This window comes from Anastrepha obliqua, chromosome 4 (assembly GCF_027943255.1).
Source record: "Anastrepha obliqua isolate idAnaObli1 chromosome 4, idAnaObli1_1.0, whole genome shotgun sequence".
Taxonomy (NCBI): Eukaryota; Metazoa; Arthropoda; class Insecta; order Diptera; family Tephritidae; genus Anastrepha; species Anastrepha obliqua.
The window spans coordinates 6,550,729-6,576,291 of record NC_072895.1 but is presented as its reverse complement, the minus strand read 5'-3'; positions in this window follow the sequence as shown (position 1 = coordinate 6,576,291).

The window sequence follows — 25,563 nt, the reverse complement described above, 5'->3', positions numbered from 1 at the left end:
GAGATTCAAAATTCCTATATTTGGAACACAAACGAAATAAATGGTGATTCCAGACCAGTGATACATTTTTAAAAAATGTTTGCCTGTCAACCCCAATAAAATAGCTTCGTAGAAAGTTATACGAGGGGTGCCTTTTATATGTCGGGATTAGAGAACAAAAACAAATTTTAATAATCGAAAATCACTTTATTGTTTTTCAAAATATTCTCCATGAAGATCTATACACTTTTGCATGCGCTTGAACCAATTGTCGAAGCACTTTTGCCACTCTGAATGAGGTACCTCCAAAACATGCATTCTGAATGCCGCAACCGCTTCTTCAGGTGTCGAAAAACGTTGACCTCTCACTTTGTTTTTTACGTACGGGAATAAAAAGAAGTCATTCGGTGCCAAGTCAGGACTATACGGCGGATGATCCATTAATTCGATGTTTTGGGTGCTCAAAAATGCAGTTGTTTGAGCCGATGTGTGAGAGCTCGCATTGTCCTGGTGAAGAGTGATCCGTCTTTGGCGATTGGTTTTCCTAATTTCTTGGAAGACAGCTGGCAAACAAATGGTTGTGTACCACTCAGAATTTACTGTTCTGCGTTGTTCTAGTGGTACGGTTGCGACTTGTCTAGTTTTTCCGAAAAAACAGGCGACCATTTGCTTGAAAGTGCTTCGTGCGCGAACAACTTTTGTTGGATTTGGCTCATCTTGAAACACCCATACAGTCGACTGCTGTTTACTTTCGAGCTCATACGCGTAAATCCATGATTCATCACCTGTCACGATGTCATAGACGTGTTTCGAAGCCCCGCGATCGTATTTTTTGAGCATTTCCTTCGACCAATCGACACGAGCGTTTTTTTGAGCGATTGACAAATTGTGTGGGATCTAACTCGTACAAATTTTTTTGACAGTCAAATGTTTATGCAATATTGAATGTATGCTGGTCCCACTAATGCCTAAGATTGTCTCAATCTCACGATAGGTCACATGAAGATCTCAATGGTTTTCGGAACAACAACTGATTTTGGACGACCTTCACGAAATTCGTCTTGGAGTGAACTACGACCACGATTGAATTCACCATACCTCGATAAACACTGGTCCTTGATGGAGCTTCATCGCCAAAAAATGAATTAAGTTCATCCATGCAATGTCGCTGAGTTAATCCACGCGAAAGTTGTAAAAAATAATCGCACGAAAATGTTCACGATTTAATTCCATTTTTGGACCGAGATGAATCTTTTAAGTTACTGTAAACAACACAAATAGCGCTGGTATTTCAACACGTTCTGAGTACGTAAAAGCCAAAAAATGTCAAACTTTGCGATACAGCTGTCAGTTGGTGTGTGACGGTTTCGCTTCAGAAATTTAATTATAGCTCAAAAGCTGGCAATACTGGATCATTTATATTATATGTCTGGAAAGAACATAGAACCAGTTGAAGTTTGAGATCAATAGCACTTTTTTAGACAACCAGCTTTTTTAGTGGCTTCTAAAATGAGTTAAAAGCCTTGTCGGAGAATTTGGAAACTCGCATTCAGAACCGTGACAGAGATTGGATTTGAGTTTCACAGGAGATGAAGTTTGGATATTTGAGTTAGTTAACGAGGCCTGCAAACAAAGTCACCACTGAGTGAAAAATATTGAGGCGCTGCCTAAACGAAAGCGCGGATGACTGACAATCATACGAGTATTGTTGTTATTGTGCTTGAAGTGGTTGAGTATTTCTACTGAAATAATCCTAATTAGCGACAAGCACCGTTTTACTACCACTGTCCTCGAGAAATGTTCACACTGCCTTAAATATATGTTATAAGGATAAGTTCGCCACGTGACATTACAATGGACTACAAGTCTTAGTGTGTCCAAAGATAATGTAATAAGGTTTCTTCTTTAATTATTCTAAAAAAGAAACCTGTGAGGCAAACTTCAACTGCCACGTCATTTGGGGTTTCGGCAGCCGAGATCTGCACTATAATTTCGCACAAATTTACTCATTCATCCAACCAGTCCTTGTTCAGACAGTAACGAAGTGGCATTGTATGATTTTTTTCGTACATCACCAACACAATCTCAGTTTTTTTTTGTAAACACATCCCCTGTTACGTCAGCCCATCAGCTGATTCTGTCAAATTCGTTAAGGAGTTAGTAGTAGTTAGAGGGCCGAAAAAATGATGATTTTCAATAATTTTTTTTTAGCTAGTCAGTTGCTTTATTTTACAAAAAAAAAACATAGCGTAAAAACATCATGTTTTGACTTGATTTTAGCAAAATTCCAAAAAAAAAATTAATAATTGCAAAAATTATCGCTGTTTGTTTTGAGGCCGTTTCTCCAGAAGTCCTTTGCGGTGATCATCTAAAGTCTTTGGAGATTCATCTAAAATCAATCGGACAAGAGAAATTAGTTTTATTAATACATAATCTTGTCGAGACTTTTTTTGAAATTTTTTTAACAAATATTTTTCAGATTTTCGAGAAGAAATTGACAATTAATGGCTTAAAAAAAAATCGAAATTTTTGAAAAAAAACCTTCAATCACGTACCAGTTTTTTATGTTTTTCAAAAACAGTATAAATTTATTGAAATCAACCAAGCGGTTTTAAAGTTACAGTGATCACCAGTTCAAAAAACATGTGTGGGCAAAAAGTAAGGTGAATTTGGTTGTAAAATGAAAAATCTTTATTTATTCTTGTAAATCAATTTCATCCCCTTCAAAATAATCCATCAGCACCTTCTTCGATTCAGCTTTTATCTCCTCAATCGACTTGAAATGCGTTCCCCGAAATGAGTTTTGGGAATAGCCATAAGTCACACGGAGCCAAATCAGGCGAATACGGTGGTTGCGGAACGATATGCGTGGAATTTTTGGCGAAATGGTCACGAAGAACGAGTGCAGTGTGAGACGGTGCATTATCGTGATGCAAAAACCAAGAGTTGTTGGCCCATAATTCTGGTCTTTTTAGACGAATTGCTTCACGTAAATGACACATAACGCTCAAATAATATTCCTTATTAACAGTTTGGCCAGGTGGAAGGAATTCATAGAGCACCACACCACGAAAATCGAAAAAAACTGTCATCATGACCTTTATTTTTGAACGACTTTGACGTGCTCTTTTCGGTCTGTCCTCGCCTTTAGCTCGATATTCGCTTGATTGGTCGGTTGTTTCAGGATCGTAAGCACAAATCCAAGTCTCATCTCCCGTAATGATGCATTTGAGCTTGTCTGAGTCTGAAAGCATTGTTTCACACACATCAACGCGAGGTACCAAACGAGATTTGACTTTTCGTAGGCCAAAATGGTCTTTCAAAATGGTTTTCACAGATCCTTCTGATATTCCGATCATATCAGTAAGGTTTTTAACAGTCAACCGACGATTTTTAAGCACTAACTCCTTCACTTTATTGAGCGTTCTCGACCCTCTTTGAAGTCTTTGTACCACTTATAAACATTATTCTGCGACATGGTCGAATCAGCAAATGCCTTCTGCAACATGCTAAACGTTTCCACAGCCGAAATTTCATTCCGCAAACAAAATTTAATGGAACTTCTCTGCTCAATCAAATCAGACATTGTAAAATTCGAAAAATGCGCTCTTGGTCGTTTGGTAAACACAAGCGTAAATATATTACTGATAATGACATTCACATGAAAGTTGGCCCAGATGTTATTAACAGTGCTGCCAACTCACGAAAAAAATAACTAAAGCGGAACTTTAATCCCGCGAAGTTTGACAAATAAATTCACCTTACTTTTTGCCCGCAGGTATATATAATTGGCGCGTACACCCTTTTTGAGTGTTTGGCTGAGCTCCTCCTCCTATTTGTGGCGTGCGTCTTGATGTTGTTCCACAAATGGAGGGATCTACAGTTTTAAACCGACTCTGAACGGCAGATATTGTTTATGAGGGGCTTTTTCATGGCAGAAATACACTCGAGGTCTTGCCATTGTCTGTTGAGGGGCGACCGCTAGTAGAATAAAATTTCACCCAGAAAACAAAAAATGAGCGCCCTTTCTTAATTCTTGAATAACTCGAAAAGTATTTGTCGGATTCACTTCAAATTTTCACACAATATTTTTAAGAAATTATACTTTAAGAAAATATAAACCAAAAATGATCAAATTTTTTGAAAATTCTGATTACCCTTAAGCGCCGAGTAATGGTCTGTTAAAGCGTATACCTCTAAAAATTTTGTCCATGTCCCACAGTGGACAACTCGAGATTTTTATTTTTTGGGAAATTGTTTTCTCTGAATTGTGGTTTAATGATTGGCGTAAAACACAAATGCATATTTTTTATATATAAAATTTTTTTTAATTTTTTTTTTAAATTTTTTTTTTAATTTTTTTTTAATTTTTTTTTAAATTTTTTTTTTAATTTTTTTTTTATTTTTTTTTTTCTTTAATTTAATTTAATTTTTTTTTTTAATTTCTTCACTAAATTTAGTTAAAACTTATGCAATGAAATACACATGACTAGTCTTGCGGCGTACGTGTAAGAATTCACCGAAAACAAAAATTTCTTTCTTCCTTCATTTTCGCTTGGACCACCCAACGCATATCCATACCTTCTCTTCAGCTTGCTGCTTTATATGTGTGCTTTATTCTTTACAAATCATCATTAAAATTGCCACGGACTGCTCCAAAACTCTACATTTAACAGGAGTAATTCTGTACACATTTACATACCTACATTCCAGCCAGCGTCAGCAACCATTCGGTCGGCGTTGTTGCCGATTTGAATTGAGATATGTTTTTTATTTATTTTAGGTTTTTGTTTTCTTATTATTAGTCCTTCATAAATAGAGCCAGAGCGTGCCAGCGTCATATTTTATCACAGCACATCGCAACTCCGCGTCAGTGCGCTTTCCTAAATAGCGATAATGTAAAAGGAGACTTCAAAAGTTATTTAGGTGAGTTTATGAAAAATAGAAAAAAACGTAATAACAAATAAAAGAAAATTTCACAAAAAAAATCCTATTTACTCTGTCATTTAACCTCTTTCTGCTTTTTTTCCTTTAATGCAGAAAAATTCATTCCCCTCCAGCCATTGCTGCATATTTTGCCTGTTATTTGATGGGCCGAAAAGTGCGCACAGCCAGCAACGTGCATCATGAACAGCAATGGACATACACATCTACATAAACACACACACTTACATGCTTCACTTTCCACACCATTTGGTTGGATGCACTGTGTGCATATGTCTTTGCTTGTGTGTGCATATGCCGGTTGTGTTAGAGGTCGTGCGCCTGGAATGCGACCACTTTCGCTTAATTTCTATTACCCGCTCTGTTATCATTTTTGTTGCGCATCTTTTTACTTGTTGTACCATTTGCTGCATGTTTTTGTTGTTTCTTTTTTTGCGTTATTCTGCTTTTGTTGTTGATTTAGTTTGCTTGCTGTTACCACCGGCAATGATTGCGGCGGCCGCGACGTTACTTTGGCTAGGGTAGTGGGGATGGTGTTGCTGCTGGTGGTGGATGGCGGGTGATGTTGTTTTGCTTGTCAGGGGTGCTAGCTGCTGTCGAAGATTCTGTTGCTACTGATGCCGCTGAGGGTGGCAAATGTTTGTTTACTTTTCTCATGGCACTCATGAAAAATGGTTCACCCAAAATTAAATGTACAGGTTAATGGCCTAAGGGCGTTTGTAGTTTGTACAAAAGTATTTATTTATTTATTTATATATATTTCCTTTTGCCGTGCGGTCACACTACATTTGCATCTGGTACACAGTTTTTCTTTTAGTTGGCTGGCGTCAACCTATATCGAATTAGGCCTCTTGCTTCTTAATCGAATATTAATGCAGTGTCCATACATACTTGCATACTTACATATCAAAGAAAATGTATACGTTTGAATTAGGGATGCCCATATTGAAGGAAAATTTTTATCCCGCGGTTTCGGGATAATTTCAAAGTAAGACATCACTTTTTTAATTCCAGTAAAAATAAGTGAGTAACTAAATAAGTAAATTAAATAAATAAGAGAAATCATCAAACAAATATCTAGAAAATATACAAAATTAAATTTCCAAACATATTTATTATCCATAAAATCAGCAAAACCAATCATTTACACATCAGGTCATTGAAATAGGTACGCTGCCTTTATCCATCGATTTCCTTATGTCGCTCGGAAAATATGAAGCTATTATTGAAATTTCGTTTTAGCTACAAATGGCATCACTGATTCGTTGTAGACTTAAAATACCCGTTATATTGAGTTGCGTTATTGGTTGCACAAATTCGGTTATTTTCATAAAGTGTAATAGATAATAGATACTTTGCGGATAACTCTTACAGTTTAACTAATTAAGTGAAAAATACAGAATGTAACTTTAGTAGCGAATTAGGTAGTTAATATAATAATTGATAATTAGCATAAATATCTTTCAAAGATGGGTAGTGCGCGGCATGGCAATCTCCGAAAGCAAACAAAAATCGTCCAAATTTATCGCTGAATCACTTGGACGATCCAAATTTTTTTGTATAAGTGTCGTGAAGCCCAAAAAATCTACAGAACAATGTGGTTTAGAATAAGTTACTTAAATTATTTTGATTTACCTGTTTGCGCCACTTCTGCTATCTTGCTAGGCCTCTCTTTGGTAGCTGCCGCAGTTTCCTTTGCCTGGTTTGATCGTTGCGGCGTGCTCAGGACCAGTGATCGTAGTACTCTGCTACTCCCTTTGAACACCTTTCTCTCGTTCAGCTGTTGATGTCGTCCTTGCTTGGATACCATTTTTGTTTCTTGGATTTCCACTTCAAGCCGTTACCTCTGCACGATGTGCAGTTGTCTTAAAATAATTCCTGTGGTTATCTATGCAAGTGCAGGGACCCCACACGAGGGTTGGCAGGGCAGGCATGCCTTAACGCGGTTGTATTCTTTTTCCAGTTTCTTGGAAATTGTAATAAAACTTTGTAATGAACCAGTTTTTACTTTTTCCATTAATACAAATTTTTGAGATCCCTGTATACACACATTATAATCACGGAAGTTTCGTGAGCTCGTAGTCTCGGGATCCTGGAATTACCATCTCTAGTATGCATGCGATTGGAAGCACTGATGACTTTGAGTGGTTGCAGAAGCCCACCAAATAGTTTTTCTGTCATTAATTGCAGTTGTGTTCGTTTCTTCAATTAACGCTACTCGTACTACTAAACAAGAGCTCCCTTAATTTTACTTTATGTGCTAAAAAATTGGAAGCAAATTAATAGAATAAACATTATTTTGTCGAAGATTACTATTTGCACGCTAGGTGGTCGATCATAATAAAAATGGCAAATAAGTCAAAAGTTCGAGTTCGAGAGGAGCATCCACTTGGATGGTTTTTCGAAAACTTATGAAATTACGAGTTTAACAAAGCGTGCCAGTCGTTTCGTTCTCGTGCTAATCGGCACCCGTTGGACACACCAAGTGAAGTCAAGTCCTTCTCCATCTGAACTTTCCAACGCAGAGGAGACCTTCCTCTTCCTCTGCTACCACCAGCTGGTACCGCAGCGAACACTCTCAAAGCCGGAGCGTTTGTATCCATTCGGACGACATGACCCAGTCAACGTAACCGCTGGATCTTTATTCGCTGCGCTATGTCTATGTCGTCGTAAAGCTCATATAGCTCACTGTCTGTGATATTCGCCGTTGCCAACGTGCAAAGGTCCAAAAATCTTACGCAGAATCTTTCTTTCAAAGACTCCAAGCGTCGCTTCATCGGATGTTGTCATCGTCCAATCTTCTGCGCCATACGTTAGGACGCGCATGATGAGAGCCTTGTAGAGTGTTGGGTTTGTTCGTCGAGAGAGGACTTTACAGCTCAGTTGCCTACTTAGTCCAAAGTAGCACTTGTTGGCAAGAGAAAGTCTTCGTTGGATTTCAAGGCTGACATTGTTATCGGTGTTAATGCTGGTTCCTAAATAAACGAAGTCTTTTACAACCTCGAAATCACAACTGTCAACAGTGACGTGGATGCCGATAAGCGAGTGCGCCGACTGTTTGTTTGAAGACAGGAGGTACTTCGTTTTGTCCTCATTCACCACCAGTCCCATTCGCTTTGCCTCTTTATTGTGCCTGAGCGATTAAGTTCTGCAGCTCGTACGATGCTCTCCAACATCAGGTTAAAGAAATCACACGACAGCGCAATACACCACCTTGGTCAAAAAGGTACCGGAATGTATTCAGAAAATTCACAACCCAAATTTATTCCTCAAAAGTGATATTATTACCTTGAATGTAACCCTCCCTCAACTAAAACGCACTTATGCCAGCGTTTGATCCAGCCCTGGATCTCTATTTTCGCTATAGCCGTCAGATTGCTCCTCGAGTTTTCCACTAGTTCCCTTTGGCTATTAAAACGCGTTCCCCGTAGAGGGTTCGATCAAACAGAAAAAATTACAGAGAACTCGATGGCTTTTCATTATTTGGATGATATTTGTGACGCATTTGGTGAATGTTGGGTTAGATTCAGCATTGGAAATCATGTCTTTGGTGATACCAAGGCAGGCCCCTTTTTCGCAAGAAATTCAGGTCCTTAGGGACCAACTTTGCAGCAACACGAAGCAAACTCAAATCTTGAAGAGATTCTTAAACAATATTCAGCTTTTCGACGGCTATTTTCCGGTTATCGATCAATTTTCTTTCGCTTTATTGATGTTTTCATGAGTTTTCGATATCGACAGCAAGCCGTTCGTGGTGGACCTCGGTGGACTCATTATCTCTTCTGCCACTTGTAAACGGCTGTTTTCTTTGCAGTATCATTATCAAAATAGTTTCCAAACGTTTTAGTTTGGCACCATTGAATCCATTCTTAATGCAAAAATTAATACAAACTCGTTGTTACAAATTCAAATCCATTTTTAAAACTGGAAAAATTTGAAAGGAATGTTAATCACAGATAAAAAAAGTACTCAGATTAGTTGACTTAAGACGTCCCCTGGCGTATGTTTCGAAAGCTTTCTGATTAACAGGGTATGATCCAGGGCCCTGGGAAAGCTGTCCTATATACTTATTAAAAGACATTATTATTTAGGCATATTTTGATTAATTTCGTTATATCACAAAGCTTTATTGTGTTCGAGATATTCGATTTTAAAGATTATTTTGAAAAGAGATTTGCTTTGCTTGTGCATCCACTTCTTTAACTGCTAGTTCAGGGATCCGAGTGTATCTTCTATTTTTAGTTTAGGGCATGTCAATTAAGAAAAATCGCCAAAAAAATTCGAACAAAGCCCGGACAGTTGAAAATCGCTGCTTGGTAAAGTTTTCAATTTGCGATTTTTCACTACGTCTTTCCCACTCCAAATCAGTTAAAAAAAAATTTGGGAGGAAACTATTCCGAAAATTATTTTACTATGTATGTGACTTTGTGATACCCATTATACGAGAAAATGGTGTGGGGTACAATTGGCTTCAACAAGACGGCGCAAAGTGCCACTCAATCAATTTATGGCGACCATTGTTCCCGGCGCGAGAAAAATGGGAAAGTGGACAAGATATAGTGATTATTATCACTCAAAAAAATAAACAATAAACTGATATCTTGCCTAATCTGTGGAGTTACTTGAAGTCGAAAGTATGCGCTATAAGAAGGTAAGAGCTCTTGCTCAGTTGAAGACCAACCTGCGACATGAAATCTGCGCAATATCTGGCGAAAATAGAAGAAAATGCACGAGACTGTCAGCAAGGAGAAAATTTCGAAAATCCACGCGGTTTTCAAGCACTTTCAATGGGCTAAAGAACTGCTTACTTTAAATTTTTCAAAAAATTTTGAATGGAAAATTTGAAGTATTGATGAAAATTTCTTGATTTTTTTTTTAATTTATACAGGGTTTGAGGCTTTAACTTGTGTGGTTGTAGTACAAATTATATTTTTATAAAAAAAATATATAAAAAAAAATAGTCAATATGTTCCGCTACTATTATTCTGTAAGAACTCCTTCTCGCAGCATTTTAAAATGAAAATATATTTTCTGCACTCAAAAGCCCCAACATATTTCTACGCTTTTATTGCGCTTACTAAGTGGAATGGTTATCAAATTATTACTATTTGCAAAGTAAAATAATTTATTTACCAAACAAACCAACGCCAACTGAAGAACCAAAGAAACAAGCAATAAAAGAAACCAAAACAAGCCAAGAAGTGGCGCAGAGTTGAAGCACTGGCTGTGGTAGGTTCTACTCTATTACAGCCGACCAGACGATCTACTGGACCTGAGCAACAGCCAAGTGCCAACAACCAATGAGGAATGCAAGCAGGCAGCGCGCCATGTCAAAACTTTTGATGAATAGCCTTTTAATGGGCTTACAAAAAACTTTTTAGTGCCGTCGCACGTTGCTATGCATCAAATGTTGTAGGTTTATGCCCAACGAAAAGGCTGCGTACACAGCCAAATGCAAAAAAGAAGTAATAGAAACAATAAAAGTAAGGTAAAATAGAAACAAAAATGCAAGTAGAATAATAAGACTAAGACAAAAGTGCAAAGCGAGAAGAAAAGTGCAAGTTGGAGGAGGTCAGCCTTGAGCAAGAAAGAAAGCGAGGCAGATCTGCAGAGAACGAAAAGCTTCGGAAGGAGTAAACGGCAGGTGGCGGCAGTGCGAAGGACATTGGCAGAACAAAGATTGCTGTTGTAAAATTCTTAAATAAGTTGCCGCCGCTGCCAAGTCGTACAAAGTTGCCACAAAGCAATAAAAATTGCATACAAATCAAGAGAATTGGCCAAGAGAATGAGACGACTCAAAGAAAGTGCGCAGCTGTTGGAAAAAAATACAAATACACAGCGGGCCAAAAGGAAAAGGACAAAAAAAAAAAAACAAACAAGAAACAAAAGTTGTAGGACGTGAGACAAACAATAATCACCGGAGCTGCAGAAGAAAAAGTGTGAGAAACGAATGCCAACAAGAAGGCTAATAGTTGATGCAGTGGCAGTGAAAAAGACGTGCGACTGCGGAGCTGCGAAGTACGCTGCATCAAGCAACGGGGAAGCTGGGCAAGAAAATGAGATTGCCAAGCAAACTGAAAGTGAGCCATTCTGCCATTAGGAATTGCACATCGCTGCTGTACTGATTACGCTGAAGACAGCAGCCTGCTGTTGCAAGGTCTTGGTCAGCGCAACAATCAGCAGACACAAAGAAACAATCAAATAAAAGGAGAGCGAGAGGGGCGAGAGCAGGTAAAGGAGAGGCTTCGGAGACCAGTTGTTGTACCGGACAATTGCTTACTTAGCAACGTACATATATTTATGCATAGGTGTATGTGACAGCACACTGCTTTGAGCCTAAATGCATGCTACGTATTTCGCCAGTTGTGTGCGCTCACTGGCAGCAAAGGAGCCGTGCCGAGCTGCTGTGGTTATTAGAAAATGTAATTCGATGCATTCATTTAATGTTGGCAATCAGAGCGCAGAAACGTCAGTCAGTCGACCGGCCATGGCAAAGTGATGCCGAAAATTACAGTAATGCTGGCGGGTCTATCAACTGCAGACCCAAAACAGGGTTGGCTAGCTGCACAAGTAGATTTCGCCACTACACAAGTCCACTAAACAATAGACCGACCGAGGCGCTAAGCTGCTGGCGCTGCAGGATAAAAAATAGCAGTCAAGCAGCAGTAGGACCAACAACAGCAGCAACTGCTGCCAGTCGAATAAACCAACAGCCCACCGAGAAGAAGCAAGCAAGGAAGGTAAAATCTGTGTGCGCCTGAAGTGAGTGCGGCGGTGGTTAAACGTGTGCACGCTGCGATAACAGGTCCTCTTTTTTTTTGTGAGCCCTGATGCAACACGCCTCTTGTTGCCACACAGTCAGTCCAATGACTGGCCCATCGACGGCCTTGCCAATGTAGCGATAGCTGCTGGTACCAGTAGACGACTGGCAATCAACTAGCGGCTGACTGACTTACTGTATATGTATATATATATATATATATATGTGTGTGTGTGTGTACGGCTTTCTGCAATTGTATGGGTGTGCATGTTTTTTATTGTTAATCCTTGCAAACAAGTAAATGCGTTGTAAAGCAAACACGAAAAATATGTGCAGCACGAGCCGCACAAAGCGCTGCACAACAGCGAGCAGGGCCGAAAAGGGGTGGGAGGTAGGAAAGTAAGCACGCGACTTTCGTGCGCTTGGCTGAGTGGCGCGTCGCAAAACCTCTGCGCGCTCATATCCAAGTGGCGGGGTGGCGGCTGGGTTTGAGCGGTGAGAAGTTGATTGCTGAACGTTTACATTTACGCGAATGGCACTAAGATTGACTTAACAACAAACATTAGTAATGAGTTATCGTGCAATGGAGTGCCGTTGCTTCGGACGACTGCTTGCCTGTCTGCCTGCCAGCCTGTCTGTCTGTGCGTCGCTCAACATTTGTCGACGAATTCGCTATTGTTGCATGCAGGATAGTGCGGGATGGTGCTGCTGGTAGTGGTGGTGGTGGTGCTTCTGGATTATCCAGGGAAACGTATTAAATGCACATAATAAAGAAAGCAGGAAAGTCAAATCGACAGCAAAGCAGCCTGCACGTAACTAATCAGCAGCGGCAAACAAAAAAGGAAGAAAAAAAAAAACAAGGAAATATGTCGTGCGGCAGCACTCAAATGGTGGCATAAAAATATTTGCAACATATGGAATTGTTGTTGTGGATAAAATGTGCTGCAGGTGGTAGATTGAGATAAAGTAAAATGTATAACAAAATATTTCGTTTTCCGTTTTTTCCCATTGCGGAACTGAGCAAATGCCACACAAAAGATTTTATGACTGTGAAAATTCTTTGACTTGGTGTTAAAGCATTAAGAATTGCGCCATACTGAACATATTTCACCACTTTATTAAAGCATTAATTCTAACACAAATGAGCAGTGCGAACAACCCCTGTGCAATTATAAAATTTCATGATTCATAGAAGTAACTTTTGTATGCCTCTACTATTTAAGTGCGACTGTAGCTTCAAACTTCCTCCTTATTATCTAAAGAGCTCTAGACTGATTGAAGGCACTTGAGAGGACAACTATTTAGAAAAGAATTGAGGGGTTGGAGTAGCAAGATATTTCAAAAAAAAAATAAAAAAATTAAAAAAATTTATAAAAAAAAATTTATTTAAAAAAAAATTTATAAAAAAAAAATTAATAAGTAAAAACAATTTATAAAAAAAAGTTCTAAAAAAAAAAACATTTATTAAAAAAAATGTATAAAAAAAATTAATAAATAAAAAAAATTTATAAAAAAACAAATTATAAAAAAAACATTTTATTAAAAAAAATTAAAAAAAAAAATGAATAAAAAAAATTTAAATGAATCCCTTTTTTATAGCATACTACTTTTGACATGTTTTTTGAAAATTCAGAGATATGCACCTATTAGTGAGTCGCTCTGATACCCTCAGTCGGAAGTAGCTGGCGGGAAGTGGTGCTAGTAGTAAATAGTTCCCTCTGTGTACTTCTTGAAACTAATATATTTTCGCAATCGGTGGCCATTGTTATTCAGTCCCTCTCAATAAATTTAAATGATATGGTGATTTTAATGTTGAGTACCGTCCGCAAGAAGGAAGGCCAAAAACCTTCGAAGACGCTGAATTGGAGGCATTGCTCAATGAGGATCCATGTCAAACGCAAGAAGAGCTTGCTTAAGTATTAGGAGTTACCCGCCAATCCATTTCCAAGCGATTGCATACTGTGGGAATGATTCAGAAACAGGGGACTAGGGTTCCTTATGAGTTAAAACTAACGGCTGCAATGCAGGAGGGAAGAGAGGCGTCTTTTCAGGCGCAAGGAACAGGAAATGGAAGAACTTGAGGGCGAAGAATTAGAGATGTTGCGCGACAGGAACATGACCCGAAAGTTTTTCCAAAAAGTTAAGCACCAAACTTAAAGTTTCAAAACCGGGCAATCTACTGACAGATATCCAGGGAATACTTGGGTTATGGAGGAATCACTGCGCGCAACGCGGTGGCAGTAGCAGTGTGGTCGGCGAAGTTGAGACCGATACCCCAGTAGTGGACGACGGAATAGTCGTGACACCAGTCAACCTTAAAGAGGTACGAATAGGGCTTTTGCTGTTAAAAAACAACAAATCCGCAGAAGCTGACGGAATACCGGCAGAGCTATTCAAAGCTGAAGGCGAAGAGCTAGCACACCGCATGCACCAACTGCTCTGCAAAATATGGTCGGATGAATGCATGTCGAACAACTGGAACTGAAGCGTACTCTGTCCAATCCTCAAGAGAGGTGATGCTACAAACTGCGCATATTACCGTGGAGTTAGCCTTATTAACGTCACCTACAAGCTCTTATCGAACGTATTATGTGAGAGACTGAAGCCCATCGTCAAAGAACTGATTATACCTGATCAATGCGGCTTCAAGACTGGTAAGTCTACTATTGACTTCACGATACTCCAAATTCTGCAGAAAACCCACGAACGACAAATCGACACACACCACCTCTTCGCCGATTTCAAAGCTGATTTCGATAGCACAAACAAAAATATCCTCTATGCCACTATGTCTGACTTTGGTATCTCCACAAAACTTATATGGATGTGTAAAATGACGTTGAGAGCTACGGTAAGCTACGTCAGGATCGGGAAGGATACCAAACGAGATTTCAGACAAGGCGATGCCCTTTCGTGTGATATCTTCAATCTCCTACTGTAACTATTGTCGGCCTGAGCAACCGCGCCGTATATTCAGCGTACTCCAGTCTGAAGAAGAAAGCAAAACAAGTGGGGCTTACAGTGAACGAGAGTAAAACAAAGTACCTGCTGTCAACATACAAAGAGTCCTCGCATCTTGGACAACACGTCACTACTGCAAATCGCGAATTTGATGGGGCTTCACCCCATTGTTTATTTAGGAACCAGTATAAACAGCCAGAACAACGTCAACCTAGAGTTTAAACGAAGAGTTACCCCTTGCCATCCGGTGTTCCTTTGGTCTCAGTAGGCAGCTGAAAAGTAAAACCGTCTCTCGAAAAACGAAAACAACGCTGTACAAAAGCCTAATCATCCCCGTTCTTGTATATGGTGCAGAAGCTTGGACGATGATGACAACTGGTGGGAGAGCACTGGGTGGGTTCGAGAGAAAAATTCTTCAAAAAGCCTTTGGTCTTCTTCACGTATTCGATGGAACAGCGAGCTGTATGTGCTATACCGAGATGTGGACATAGTGATGCGTATTAAAATACAGCAACTGCTGTAGCTTGGCAATGTCATGAGGATGAACGAAAGTAATCCTGCACGCCAGTCCTTCGAGAGAGAACCCCCTGGTTGACGACGAAGAAAAGGAAGACCCAATCTCCGTTGGGGAGATCAACTGGCGCCAGCAAGCAGCGAACCGAGGTAGATGGCGCAATGTTTTAGATTCGGCCAAAATCGTCAAATGGTTATAGGGCCATCTAAGTAAGTTAGTAAAATATAAGTTTGAAGGAGATTGAAAAGCGCGTAGAAAAAAACAAAAAAAAAACATCAAAAATCAACGAAGATTTCCAACCACTTTAAACTGGCGCAATATCATATGAACACTAAATGGGCCACTAAATTACGTACGCACAAAAAAGTCTGACCAAACAGTTTGAATTTTTGATGAAAATTTGTTCCATTTTTGTTGTAGTATGAACTATTTTTTTTATATAAATGAAAATATTTAAAATAAAAAAATAATAATCATTTAAAAAATAAATTAATAAAGATTTAAAACTTCACTATATGTCGCGCTGCTATTATTGTGAACACAGGTGTACATACAAATATTGGTGCAACTGCAGTGAACCATGAAATGGCATTGTGTCTATTTCTACTAACTCCATTTACTTTTTCCCACGTCAAATGAATTCTTTAGCCAATTAAGCGATGAGGTTACTTGAAAATTCCCTTTGGGTTTGAAATTTATTTGTTTGCTTTGGGTTGCACTTTGTTAGAATTTAACATCCGTACTGCAGCAGTCAATCGACTAATTCCACATTGCAATATTTGCAGTTAGCCATGCAGGTTTTTCGGTAGCAAAGCACGTTGAGTTCCAATGAAAACGAAAAAAACAAATTAAGCAGAGGTAAATTCTTGGAATAGAGCAGCACTGAGTCGAGAAATAAATGTGCGGAAGAAGGTTTGAGCAGGCAGAAGGGGGGGTGGAAGAAGCGCTGATTGTTTTTCATTATTTGCCACCCATCAGGGAGTTGGAGTCTCTTTTAAGTATTGAATAAAGTTGTCAGTAGTGAGGTGACAATGGAATAAAGTGGAGGTTCTAAAAATTAAAGCAGCTTAGCATTTGGTCGCAGAAAATTGGAATAGAAGTATTCTCACAAAGAACGTGATAGTGCACCTTCTTTTAATTTTTCCCGGGGTGCACTATTCGGTGATAAGTGGCGAAATGATGCGTTTCGTACTTAGTGGAGAGTATTGAAAATAAATTGGGATGCCAATGCCTTTGACAAAACTCTAACATCGGTACTGAAAAAATATGATTTCGATGTGTTGTTGCAATTAAAAGGTCCATAATTTGCGAATATATCAATGGGTTATGCGTCTTTTGACCACATTCTGACGTGAAAGTTCTATGCAAAGCATAAATTAGATGAATGGAAAGAACTCGCACACAGGAGTACCTAAAGTTGTTGTTAATAGATGATATATTGGAGAGAACAGAAGCCATTCGCGGACGCAAAAGTGCTGTTTTTACAAGGCTGCATAAATCAGGAAACAGATTTGCTAATGTCCAACCAGTGTGGCGGACCAAACAAATCATCCTGCACACCAAACTTCGAATCTTTAATTCTTCTCTGTGCTTGCAAAAGATTGTCTCTATGAGCAGAAACCGTTCGAAGCTGCAAGTTTTTGGAAACCGCAGCCTGAGGCTTGTCTTGCGCGTTTGATGGCCAGACAATTGGGTATCGAACGCCGACTTACACCGGCAATGCCAACAAAAACCACTCGCGCAAGAGAGAGAGCGCAAGCGGAGGTGGCGCGGACATACGCTACGCAAGGGAGGCACGGAGATCAGTAGGCAAACACTAGACAGGAATTCCTAGGGTCAACGAAACCGAGGCAGACCTAGGCGATCATGGCGTCGTTGCATCGAAAGTAAAATAAAAGCTTCGACCAAAACCTAACGTGGCAGCAAGTAAAAGCAAAAGCAGGGAACAGAACAGAGTGGGAAAATTTGGTTTTGACCCTATGCTGAGAACTTTTTCGAAATTTTCAGTCACAGCTTTGAAGTTCACATCCTGTAAAAAAATTTTAAACAAAAATTAAGGCAGCAGCAAAAAATATTGCCATGATTTTGTTAAGAGATATCAACGCCCCGTTAATATTTGAAAAGTTATTTCAGAACAATTCCAACCTCCACATTCACATTAACTAAACAGGTACACAGTTATGCAGTATTCAAAACGCCATCTGCCTGCTCTTAATGGATCTCTTGTTAGGCTAATATTTTTAGATTTTTTTTCACAAAAATGCAGAATATTTTTCTTTCATAAAGCAAACCTGAAAGTGGGGTCTCACAGACTCCGAAATCTGCGGGAACGTATTGACGGCAATTCTTATTAAACTGATGAACAAAGATTATGAGGCGATAAAATAGGTCTTAAATGAAATGTTTTAAGGTTGAAATAATTCACTTTTATTATAAGAAGGGGGGGGGGGGGGGGGGGGAAATATCAAAATAATACACACAGAATTTTCACGGAGAGAGTGTGAAATGAGCTTAGACCTGTATGGATTGTAGGCAAGTCAGACATATGAGAGCTGGAGTTATTAGGGCAGGTTAATGCCGTGTAGCCGCACTGATTGGGTGTTTTAATATTAGTTCGTAATGTTATAACATTTAATACTACCGACCCGCCCCGTAGCGGTCCTTCCACTGCAGGAAACATTTTTAAACTCATCCGTCGGAATCGCGTTCAATTCGGCTGTCACAGTTTTTTGGATCGCCTCGATGGAGTCGAAACGCCTCCCCTTCAGCTTTCTTTTCAGGCGCGGGAACAAGAAGAAGTCCACAGGGTACAGGTCTGGGCTGTAGGGAGGGTGGGGAAGCACCGGAACCCACATCTTGGCCAATGCAGAGGTGCAGGAAAAGGCGATGTGCGCCGGCGCATTGTCGTGATGAAGGGTCCAATTGTTGACGAGGTCGAGCCGTGGTTTTTCAGCCGAAATAGCACTTCTTTGTAAAATGCCGCATTTACAGTGCTTCCTGGAGGTACAAACTCCTCGTGGACGAAGCCTCGAGAGTCGAAAAAGATGATCAGTGCATTTTCGCCACTGCAAAATCCTAACACACTTTTAAAACAGCTTTCACGCGCGGAGCGATGCTGACTGCACCGCTGTAGCCAGCGAACTGGGACCGGTTTCTAGTGGAAGGGCAAGGTCCAACGATCATTTTTCCCCACCAGCCGATTCGGTTAATCGCTCGGCAGACGCTCCGTGCGGGAAAGCTCATTACTTTTCAATCAAACCCTGTAATATGAAAGTCTTCAGTGATTTTACCAGCAAACGCGTGGCTTTGCAAAGTTTAGGTGGATTCAGGTTTCTTAGTAAAATAACGGGACAACCTACTTTCAACACCATTTTGAGAGGACAGAGTCCAGACGGGTTCAAAGAGTTTAGAAAATCTATAGGAAAATTAACAGCTTCTTCTAAATCGAGAACAGTATCGACCGAGTAGTATATTTTCGTCGGGGCATTAATCTTTGAAAGAATCAAGTTATTTACCGTGTCCACTTGTTCGTTAATTGGTGACAGAATTGCTTTTTCTTTAAACCAAGATATTGTCTTATAACTTCTGTTATCAATGGCAGGATTGACATTGTTGACTAATTCTTGGATGTTGTCTATCAAAACACAAAGGTTTTCTAGGTTAATCCTTTCCACACTTTGTGTTAACACTCCATTGCCAACTTTTAGCAGCATCTCTCGAAATAGCCTGTTCTCACGTGCAGATGACAAAACCTTCATACCTGTATTAGTTTTAAGCTCTAATTTATTGACATGCGACCAAAGGTGGGATCTTTTTAGCGAAGCATTTATTTCGTCAGCTCCGAAGTCACAACTGGTAGGATTTGACGGAAATCTCCTGAGAACAGAATTGCACATCCACCTATAGATGAATTTTTGTTGCACAAATCGCGCATTGTCCTATCCAGTGCTTCCAGAGACGTCTATTTTGACATGCCACCTTCGTCCCAGACTATCAATGAGCAGTCACGCATCAATTTTCCTGTATTGCTCTGTTTAGAAACACTACAGACGCTGTTATCATCATCGGTGGCGATTTTCAGCGGGAGCTTGAATGTAGAGTGTGCGGTTCGGCCTCCTTCCAAAAGCATAGCGGCAATGCCGGATGATGCAACAGCTAACGCAATTTTTCCGGTAGATCTCACTTCTTTTTAGAAGCAGGTTGATTAAAATTGATTTTCTTGCTCTGATTTTAGCTAAGGTTGGATAATTGCAAAGGAACTGTTCAACTGTTTCTTCCTCTTCCTCATCTCTGCAACTTCTGCAATATTCATGGGAGAAAACTTCTAGTCTCAAGGAATGCCCTCCGCATTGCCAAATAGCCAATGACCGGCCATACAAACCACAATCTTCGAGATGCCCTCTCTTGAAAGGCTAAACAGTTCCTTTATCTTTTTATTATTTATTTGCAGCCACCTAACAGCTATACTGTTACGCATGGGATTTCATCTCTCCATAAACGATTGGCCTCTTGGACAATGTTGCTTTTAATTATTAGTTTACTCGTCGTCATAGGTATCCCAATGGTACTTCTATCTCCCATCAGTTGAAGAATAGTCCCTTTCCTGGCTAGCTCATCGGCCTTACAATTTCCCTCAACATCTCTGCCAACAGCTCTTTTATGCATTTCTGGTGATTTAGGGACTACCCCAAACTAAGCGCTGGAAGTGCTAATCAACTTGCCTGCACTAAATCTTGTCGCCTGTGAAATGCATGAAAGGACTTTTCTTTATACATTGCTCATGATTTTAGCGTAACTCGCCTTTTGAGTCGCTGGCTAACATAAAAGTATTCCACATATTAAGATTGGCCTAACTGTAGACGTATGTAGCCAATGTGTAACACGGCGTGTTAACTTCCATTTAATACCGACTCCTTTCTTGTAAGTGTACAATGCAACGTTGCCTTTTTCACTCTTTCCTCAATATTAGGTTCCCACTGTCAAACTTTCTACTAAAACTTAGAAGGAAAGACGTTCGGTTGATGGTTGGTATCATTACAGGACACAACCCATGGGGTCAGTATATGACCACCATTGGAATCATTGAGGATCCAGTGTGCCTGTCGTGCGTGGAGGAGGCGGATAGCACTGAGAACTTTATCTGTGAGTGTCCTGCCTTTGCTAGAGCAAGGCTACGAGTTGTGGGTTCAGATGTTGTGAGAATGAGTAATACTCGTTCTCTAAAACTGGAGGATATTTACAGATTTGCCAAAGAATCTGGAGAATTCTCACGGGACTAACTATCTCTGTCTCTGTTTCTGTCTCTGTCTCTGTCTCTGTCTCTGTTTCTGTCTCTGTCTCTGTCTCTGTCTCTGTCTCTGTCTCTGTCTCTGTCTCTGTCTCTGTCTCTGTCTCTGTCTCTGTCTCTGTCTCTGTCTCTGTCTCTGTCTCTGTCTCTGTCTCTGTCTCTGTCTCTGTCTCTGTCTCTGTCTCTGTCTCTGTCTCTGTCTCTGTCTCTGTCTCTGTCTCTGTCTCTGTCTCTGTCTCTGTCTCTGTCTCTGTCTCTGTCTCTGTCTCTGTCTCTGTCTCTGTCTCTATTCTTTCCTATCCCTGTCCCTGTCTCTGTCTCTGTCTCTATTCTTTCCTATCCCTGTCCCTGTCTCTGTCTCTGTCTCTGTCTCTGTATCTATTCTTTCCTATCCCTGTCGCTGTCTCTGTCTCTATTCTTTCCTATCTCTGTCTCTGTCTCTATTCTTTCCTATCCCTGTCCCTGTCTCTGTCTCTATTTTTTCCTATCCCTGTTCCTGTCTCTGTCTCTGTCTCTGTCTCTGTCTCTGTCTCTATTCTTTCCTACCCCCGTCCCTGTCTCTGTCTCTGTATCTATTCTTTCCTATCCCCGTCCCTGTCTCTGTCTCTGTCTCTATTCTTTCCTTTCCCTGTCCCTGTCTCTGTCTCTGTCTCTGTCTCTATTCTTTCCTATCTCTTTCTCTGATACTTTTCTGCTTCCCTCCTTGACTATCTACCCCCTCTCCAGAGCTTTAAATACAATGGGCTTTTTAGCCTGAGTAGTTTAGGAGCCACCAAATCTCCTGGTACTCCTTGGATCGACCTTTACCAATTTCAATTTCAAATTTCAGGTTCCCACGTGACTTTTCTTCAACTCTTCATATAAAAACTTAAAACTCTTCTTATAAAATTTCAATAAATTTTTAGAAAATATATGCAACGTTCAAGTCTCAATCCACTTAAAATTTTATTTATAAGAACCCGGCAAATGTAAGTCATGAATTCCTGCAACATTTACTATATTACATAAAACTGTCGTAAAAACCTCAGCGTGATAAACATTTTTTAAATTTCTTCTATCCAACTCTCTAATACCTTAGGTAGAAGAATTGCCCAAAAAATCGTTATTACCGATTTAAATTTGCAACATTTTAATCCACCTCACCTATGCTTTGAATCCGTGACATTGTGCCAATAAATTGAAATTAATTCTGGGGTTAAAATAACGCACACAATTGCATGCCATTACAAGAACAAGAAAAAAAGTACATCTGGTGCAGACTCAGCTTTAGTTACACACACACACACCAGATGATTGCATCCTTGCTTCTAAAACACACAGCTGCATATTCTCAATATACGCTATGTAAATATACATACATATGTAGCTTGTCTGCGCCTGAAAGTGTGCTAAACGTAGGGCTGCTTTACTGCTTAGCAACACCTTGACGCCGACATCCACCTTTCGCGCGCAACAAAGCTGCTGTTGTTACCAGACGCGCTACCTGTGCATTCGTCTGTCTGCCTGTGTGTCTGCTTGCGCATAAGACCAAACGTCTGCCAATTTCAACGTCCGTCTGTACTTATGATCCTTGCGCTGCCTCTTAGTAGTAGTATATCCTGTGAGTGAATTGTCTCTGGCACTCGGCAACCGGCATTGCGGCGGATGAGTGACTTATGTCTGGCGTATAGAAAACTTGCCATTCTACGTTACAATGTGTGAATGAATTGACCAAAAACGAGGGAGAAAGGAAAAAAAGGAAAAAAAAAATTACCAAAACTTGCAGCAAATGTTGGTGAAAATATAGCAACGCTATTCAGCGGAGGACGAATAATAAAATGATGTGGAAAATTTTCAACATTGTAGCGAAGCAGCAGTAGAAAAGTTGCAGCAAAGCCATCGATGCCCGAGCATACCTACCTACTTTAATACCATAGCAAAATGAAAGCACGCTACAATCGGCGTTTGGCGCGCTTGACAGTGCAAAGTGCGAGGTGAAATGTATTGTGAAAATTGCGCAAAGCGACTAAAGGGTTAAACTGGCTAGTTGGCTGGTTATTAAAGCTTCGTGCTCAGCAGACAGGATTAAAACAACTTAAATGCCTATTTGACTGCGAATGTGTGTGTGTATGCATGTGATGCTAGGCGGCCACACACATTTGCATGTTTACATACTCGTTCGCACAAAAGCGCCTAGCCGTCCTCCCTCTCATGCTGCAACTGTCCCTTCGTGCGGCAACGTTGAGTGCGTCGACATTGACTTCGCTGCCACAGCTGCTGTAGCTGATTCTGCTGCTGCGTTGCTTACCCTTGAAAATTTTTGCCTGCCTTTGCTACTGAAATTTCGCACCAACACTAGCACAACTGATGTTTGTTTTTTCTACTGTTATACTCCCTATTGTAGCTGTTGAAGGAAATCATATTACTGAGCAGTTTTGCCGCGCGCTGAGCAATGAATTGTCTCGGCAATAAAAAGCGACAAGTTCAGTATACGCTTTTTGCAAATGAAAAGTGAAAAAAGCAAAGTAAAAATGCTCTGCAAAATATGCAACGAAAAAATTGTATAGCGAAGTTGCGTGAAAAATAATTTCTGAATGGCCGTGGGAAATTTTCCTATGCTCACGAAGTGTAAAAATTTCCCATCCAAGAGCGCAAGCGTTAACGCTCACCCTCTTTTGCTATGTTTAATCAGTTTATGCTCTCAAATCACTCACTAAACATCTCTCACTCACTCTCTCTCTCTTCCTCTCTCTTTACAGTTCTTCGCTCTCGCATTTGGACTTTCGTGTAGTCACACAGCATCGTAGCAGCGCACTGAACACCTGTGCGTACGACCGATTGACTATTTGAGCGACTGTTGGCGTCCGCATTTCCTGCGGTTTGAGATTTTCGCCTCCGGAACGAAGCGCAAGCAAACGCCGCTAGGCAAGCGGAAGGCTGAAATTGTCAGATGTGCTCGTTTGCTTGCTTCCGCTAAATTTTCTTCGCCTTTAGTTTGCCGCCGGTGTTAAAGTGTTCGTGAGTAAAAACGCTTCGTTCGAAACGCTTCGTCGCTGAGTTGTAGAATTTTCGCCGCATTTACTTTCTATGAAACGGTGGGTGAATGGCTACGAATGAGACATTCGGTTGCTTGTTTCGTATTTCGCCCTTTTTATGTTAGCACGACTCAGGCGTTTGGCTTTGACGTTGCGTTGGTGTTGGTGCATCGCCTGTGTGTTTATTTAACACAAATCCGGTCGCTCAGACAACTCAGTTTGTGCTTGAATTTCGTGATGTGCGGTTAAAAGATTGCGGCTGGTATGCGTCAGCAGCGTTAAAGCGTTTGAACGAAATTTTTTCGGATTTTGGAAGTGAAATATGGGGAAATTACTGATGTGTGTGAATCAATGAGAATTTTTGCAAACAGAAGTTGAGTAAAAATGCAAATAACACAGAAACGCCAACCCGTGCATATCAATATTTGCATAAACATTCTAAACTGCATTTAAACCAAGGAATCAAAAAATTTTTATTTATTCTGAAAAAAGTCATTTGCGTGCTCGAAGCACCAAAAGTAAATGTAACAAAAATAAATTGTTTGAGAGCAGACAAATAAGTGCATCGAAAATGTTTTTTAAAAAATAAAAAATTTACATTCAAAAACTAAACTAAAAACAAATGTAAGAAGACCGGCGTGACAATAAACGCTCAATATCAACCTTGAAATGCTCAAAACCTACTAATAACAAAGAGGAAGTGCGTGTTTGAAAGTTCTAAAATAACAGAAATAAGTTACGCCTAATTTTCACGGAAAATACAAATTTGGCAAATGTGTGCTAGTGTTTTGAAATTCCTAAGTTGTTGAAAATATTGAAAAACTAAAGTTATCTATTGTCTGTGAAAATATTAATTTTAATAAAACCAAAAAATAAATAAAATAAAAATCTTTAAAAATGTGCTCAAAACACAGCTGGGACTCGAGTGCTGCGTGGACAACTGTGCCGCGGCTGCTTACATCGGTGCTGCTGTTGCTGCTTGTGGATTACGCCTATTCGGATTATGAAAACACATGGAATTTGTACTACGAACAGCCGTGCTGCCTAGGCTCAGCCAGTGGGCATCACATACGGCATCACAGAGGTGAGTGAAGTTTAAGGAATTATGGAAAAATAAACATTAAAAAAATAATATAAATACCTAAAAGAGGAATGCACATAAAAAAGCGCTTAGAAAGTCAAAAAGCGGATCTGTGAACTACTTCGGATTTCAGTGAAGGGTTAGCATAATTTTCAGTAGCTGTAGGCTACTAGCAAAAATTAGATTGAAGTGCGTGGCTGTGTAGATAAGAAGCTGAAGAAACTTTTGTGTTTGGTAAATAATGTTTATTTGAAGTGCATTTTTGAGCGAGAAAGTGAGGTATTAGATAATTTCATAACTAGCTGAAATTATTACAGATTTCTGGTAGATGTTATATGTGAAGAAGGTGTGCTTATGCGAGGAAGTATGAAGAGTACTTTTAGGCGAACAAGTGAGGTATTAGATAATGTCGAAATGTACTAAGATAAACCAGGATTTTCACTAGGTGCTTTTTTCAAAGTATAATATTATATGAAAAAATTTGAATTTTTGAAGTATATAATATTTTGAGGCGTGGAAGAGTTGTATTAGTTAAAGCGCGAAAAACTAAAATTATTTCAGATTTGTGAGGTGAGTGTTATCTGTGAAGTATAATTTTTGGTGAACAGGTTAAAAATTTTTAGGTATACTTTTAGGCGAAAAAGTGCAGTATTAGATAATTATCTGAAATCATGTAAGATTTCGGGTAGGTGTTATATGTAAAAAACATACACTTTAGGCGAACAACTGTAAATTTGTGAGACATACTTTTAGGCGAAGAAGAGTTGTATTAGTTAATGCCGGAACTTACTGAGATACTACAAGTTTTCAGGTAGGTGGTTTTTCAAAGCATAATTTAAGGTGAACAATTTTGAGTGTGTGAAGTATACTTTAAGGCGAAGAATAGTTGCATTAGATAATTCCAATTTTTATCAGATGAACCAATTTTTCTGGAAGTTATTGTTTTTTTTTCAAAGCATAATTTTAGGTGAACAATTTTGAGTTTGTGAAGTATACTTTAAGGCTAGAAAATGTCGTAATTAG